Source organism: Chenopodium quinoa, unplaced genomic scaffold, assembly GCF_001683475.1.
Source record: "Chenopodium quinoa cultivar QQ74 unplaced genomic scaffold, ASM168347v1, whole genome shotgun sequence".
Taxonomy (NCBI): domain Eukaryota; kingdom Viridiplantae; phylum Streptophyta; class Magnoliopsida; order Caryophyllales; family Amaranthaceae; genus Chenopodium; species Chenopodium quinoa.
The window spans coordinates 10,742,792-10,748,791 of NW_018743331.1; positions in this window are offsets into that span (position 1 = coordinate 10,742,792).

Genomic DNA, 6,000 nt, shown 5'->3' on the forward strand with positions numbered 1-6,000 from the left:
CACTAACACTTTGTTTCATTCTTGCTCAAATTTTTTCCAAAGAGATGCATTGAAATCATTGAGGCTTTGGTGACATTATTTTGGTGATGATGATGAGGAGTAGTCACCTTGACTACTAGCTTTCCTTTAAGACAATAAGGACATTGTTTGATTTAGCTTGGGGGAGGTTCTCGTGTACGCATGGTATATCTTTCACCCTCTCTCTTTTATTTATTTATTTGGTGTGTTTAGACTAGTATTAAGATTTAATGCTTTCAAAAATAAAAAATACAAAAATACGATCTAATGAATGATAAATCATGCTTCCCTATGCCCCATACATGAAAATTGTTTTGATTCTTGGTATATGATGATGAGTATTGTGGATAGGTTAGCCATGATTTGATGTTTGATTGCTTGGATGGCCTAACATGCGTCAATTTTGTCCAACTATTTGTGGATTTGGTGCTTGACTAGTTGATTTGGTTAGGAATGTGTGTTAGTTCCTGGTATGTCAATGAAGTTGAGTATTAGAGCAACTTTGAGTAATGTTTGTATGACTTATTATTATGCACATTGAGGTGGACGAAGGCATTTGTTTCTTAGGTAGCCTTTAGACGATATTAGATACATCTGTTCCCTTCTTGCTACCCATGTTGTTTCTTGTGCCCTTTCATTGTTTATTTAGCCACATTTTAAGCCTATTTAAACCCCATTGGTTACTAGTCCCAAGCTTGGCTTGGGGGAGCTAATAGTGAGTGAGGTGAGAGAGTTGTAGTGTGCACATAATTTGCATAATGTGGGTGGATTTGAGAAGTTTTAATTTTTTCTTATTTTTGTGGATTGGAAAAAATTGAGAGATTGTTGTTCAGAGTTGAAAAATTCCAATGTGAGATAAAAGGAAAAAAAGAGCAAAAGAAAAAAATTGTTTCAATGTTCAAATGTTCTAAGTGAAGGTTGATCAAAAAGGAAGAAAAAAAAAAGAAGGAAAAAAAGTCAATTTAAAAAGAAAAAAAACAGAGTTCAAAGTTTGTTTGTTCACTCAAGTTTTATAATGTTATATTTTGTATACACGAGTGAAGTTGTAAGTGTTGGGAAATTTTAATACAATTGGATGTTTGGTGAATTTTTTTTGCAGAGTTGAGTTGTGTTGGAGATGATTTGGTCATTATTTAATTTTGACGACCTTGGTTTTATTTATTAGGATTTTGGCTCCCTTAAGCATGGCTTTACTCTCACATTTTCCCAAATATTTCCTACCCTTTACCTAAGCCTTACATTACAAGCTTTGAAGACCTTCCGACCTTTGTGCATAGAGTTGTATGAATGTGAAATTAGTTGTTTATCAATGCAAAGAATGATTTGATATATTTTGAGTCGACTACTAGGTTGAGTGTATGTCTTTTAAACACACGAGTATTGTGAGTTTGGGAGGGCATTGTTTACATTAAAGGGTTTGGATGGAGAGTGATTGGATACATTTTATATCCGCCACATAAAAGAGTGAAGAGTGCGTGAGCACTAGTCTTCAATTCCATATACACTTGTGGTTTGCTCTATTTGACAATTGTTAGGGAGGACGAGTAGTTAGATGGAGTTGATTGGTTGATTTTGATGCATAGTTGTTAGATTTGCCTTGAATCGGTTATGTTTGGTTTTAATTGATTTTTTGGGGTGAAGTATGTTTTATTTGTTCATTGAAGAGCTCTTTGGTTTGGGACAAGCAAAGGTTTGGCTTGGGGGGGTTTGATATGTTCATTTTATAAAGTGATTTACCCTCGTCCCTTGGTTATTTTTAGGAGTATTATGGGCTCTTAGGAGTCACTTTTATTACTAATATGCGTTTTCTAGTGTTTTCATAGTTTTGGTACTATTTTATAGGAAATTGCAGATTTGGAGCATTTCCCAGACTTATGATAAGCCACTACGAGCATTGGAGAATTATGACCATATTTCATAGCCTAGGACCGGTTGGAGTCGTCAAATCGGTGATTAAGGGTCCTGAAAAGAAGAGATAGAGGCAATGGACCAAGTATTCAAGACCCAAGAGGAAATTCGGAATTGGGCCAAGAGAAATAGCCCAAAAGTGAAAAGGTTCAGCTTGCCCGAGAACTCGCCCGACCGGGCAAGCCCTCGCCCTGAGGCGCGCCCGGCCGGGCGAGGCATATAGAAGAAAAAGAGGCTTCGCCCTAACGCGCGCCCGACCGGGCGCGAGTGAAGACTAAAGGCTCAAAAAGGCGGGCCCGGCCGGGCGCGTGTTTTTGAGAGTGTTTTGACGATTTAATTTATTGTTTTTATTTAGGATTTTTTTAGTTGTAGTATAAATACGTTTTTAGCAAGTAACGAAGACGGATTATACCCATTAGTTAATTTCTAGATTTTAGTTTTATGCTTTGGCGAATACTCTTACTTTCTCTCTCTACACTCTTGAGTTTTATGCAATTCATTACTTCCATTAATTTTGGTAACGACTCCTTCCCTTTTATTTTTAGTAAATTAATTTCTTAGATTAATTATGTTGTATTTAATTTCTTTGCTTAGCTTAGATTTAAATACGTGTGAGTAGTTTTATTTCTAAGGTTGTGGGGATCCATAAATAATATGAAGGGGTAGTTTATTATTGTTGATTGTCAATGTTTGATTGATTTCCAATTGATTGAATTAACACTATGCAATTAGATTAGGTCTGGTTTAATTGTATGAGTTATGCAATATTGATTCGACATTCGAGAGGTGAGAATTAATGTTTAGGCTTAGTTTCAATAGGCAGATTAATTTATAAATGGTTAAGTCAAGATTCGAGAGATGCAATTTAATACCGGTAGATTAATTCTGTGATTGTAATAAGTAGCGAAAGCCCTTTATGATCTAGTTAATTGATGCATTGATGATTGATTGTTGTGTTTTGCCTTGGAATATTATTTATTAGTGAACCTATACCCTAGGTCTTTTATTATTGATTTCCTCCCTTATTCAATTTGCCTTAGTTTAATTCTTATTAAAAACAAATTTGTTACTTGACAATTTAGATTATATTAATTAATTAGGAATAGAAAGACTTGTTTCCCTGTGGATTCGACCCTACTTCCTTATCTATTTTAGTTAGTGGTTTTAGGAATTACTTTTGATTAGGTGATACGACTTTAGCCTGTCAGTGGGCTAGCTTCTGTTGAGGCGGGCGGATCTCCTTTTTTCCTAGCCTTTGCAACTTCCTGGAGATGCCTTGGAGAAGCTTCCACTGCGGGCGCGGTTATGGTCGCCGTGGGCGCGGGTTTCTGGCTCTTTTTCGACCTTAATTTCCGGATTTCCTTCTTTCTCTTCTTCGAATATATATAGAACGATTTCTTAGACTTCATTAAGCAAGTTTATACATTTTCTCTCTCCTCTAATTAGGATTAGGCTTAGATTAGGAGTTTCTCTCTCTAGTTTAGGAGTAGTTTTAGAGAGAGAAAGCTTGAGATTTCAATGAAGATTTGAGAGCTTGAAGAAGCAATATTGTGGATTATCTTCTCTTTTATTCAATGAGCTTTTCTAACTTCCTCTCACCTTTATTGCTTTGTTTAATTCTTGTTTTTTCTTAATTCTTTGTTGATTAGAGTAGATAATTAGTTTACTTGATTGATTCTTTCTTTAATTCTTGTTTAACCTTGTTTCCATGTTTTTCTTCATTATGTTTGCTTAGATTATGTTCTAGGGAAATGGATGAAGGTTATGTTGATGAATTGAGTACAAATTCTAGTACAATCAAAAGAGGGAAAATAAGAAAATTGTAATATATGTATAAATTCAATTACACATACAAACCCAAGCATTACACGTCTAGAATGAAAAATACAAAAGAAATCAAACTAAACTACAAGTATGAAAGAAGTACACTTGCCTCACTCCAAGCCAATGAAACCAACTAGAACTTGAGAATACCAAGGACCACGTGAGTCTTCAATACTTGATACTCGTCTAAGGCGTGTAAACACTTTCCTAAAGCGATTATTTCCCCCACAACGGTGCTTGGGTTGAATTGGAAATTCGCTTTGAGATACAATAAACGAACACTACAATCTTAGCACTAAGAAATGAAGTAAGATGATCAAATTCTCAAAAACAAACTTAATGATATGATAGAGGATTTCTAGAAGAGATTGCAAGTTTCTTCAAGAAATTGTAGAGAAGAGAGAATTTTTGGAGAGTAGAATAAAACTGTATGTCCCGTCAAAAATGAATACACCTTTAATTAAAAAGGAAATAACCGCAAAAACTATAGACCAGGGAAGCAGTGCGGGCGCGACACAAATAGGCGTGGGCGCGCCACCCCAATTCTGCCAAAATTTTGCAAGTTTCCAGAGACTTAGCGCGATTTTGACGCGTTTTTATCGCGGGCCGCGCCAACCTTGCGCAGGCGCGCTTAACAGTGGCGCGAGCGCTCATTCTGAGGCTCTAAATAATCAACAGTTGAATGCATGCATAATGGTGAATTTCGAGCATTGTCAGTTAGTGATGCTTGGGATTTATATGTTTGGTTTGCTTGGGATGTCTATAATAGGGGTAATCATGATTCTAATATCGATATGCATCGTCTTGATTTTTCTAATATTAGCATGAATTCCCATGAATTTTCATGTGATCCCATGATTGAACCTAGAACGAATGATTTCAACTTGATCGAGTCCCTAGGTGTCATAGATCTAGGAACCTAGTTAAACTACACCCTAACCTTTACACAAAATAGTAGTATAGTGGAGTAGGGATCGTATCCTCAAGGAAGTGGGTGAAAAGAATTAGCTAAAGTCAAATTTGCCTATTGAGGGTCTATTTTTGGTTTACTATAAAAGTCAACCACAACCTATAAACTAGCAATCAGAACACAAAAGAAGAAGATGAAACAAGAAGTGAAATCACTAGGGAAAGGGGATCAAGGGAATTAACGAGACTAGCACAAACATAATAATGAAGATGAGCATTCTCAATCAATTAGAGGGGGTATCGCCTAACCATCTAGGTCTCTCCCAAGCACACTAAACAACCAAGCACCCAATCCTGGCCAAATACACGTGATCAACTCATAGAGGCTCACATCTACCCAATTAGTTCTTTTCCAAGAAACTAAGAAGAGTAGCAATTAGATCATGGATTCAATTAGCCAAAGTGAAAGCAAGCATTAAGCACACCTCAATGAGCACCTCCAAATTACCAAGAAATACCCAAATACACCATTACACAAGCACTAATCAATCGTAAACAAACAACCATGAGTAGTCTAATTGATCAAGTCAATAGAATGGAGAAATGTCTAACAACCAAAGTCACTCCCGCACACTCTAGGAAGTCAAACTCTCAATCCCGCCTATAAGGTCGTGGTCAACTAAGAGATGAAATTCTTCTACTAGGCTAGCTCACTTCCGCAAAACTAGCATAATAACAATCAAATCATGAAATCAATTGGCTAGAGAGAAATCAAGCATTAAACACATCACCCTTAGTTTAATCTATCAACAATCTCAATTAAACCATCAATAATTGTTCAATTTGCACCATTAATCACCCATCATCACTTAACCATAACTATTAAACTACTCAAACATAATTAAATTAAATAAATAAACACAAAAATTAAGAGTAGAAATTATATAAGAAAATAATAACAATGAACCAAAACTAATCTAAGAACATTAAGCAAAAATAATTAAACTAAATAAAGAAATAAAAGAAAGCAATAAATAGAGGAGAGAGAGTAGAAATGCTCAATATTGGATGAATCTTTCTTCATTGGTTATGTTTCTAAACAATTACCAAAAGCTTCAATCTTTCTTGCATTTCCTCACTTTCTCTCTCTAAAAAAAATAAGAACCCTAAGCTAAAACTAACCCTAAGCTAAGAGAGAGAAAAATAAGAGTCATAATCTAATTAATTGGGGAATAAAAGATGTTAAGAGTACTAAACCTCCAAAAAAGATTATTTATATACAAGGTTAATACTAAGAAATAAACAAATAAAATAAAAGGAAATGAAAATAAAATAATAAAT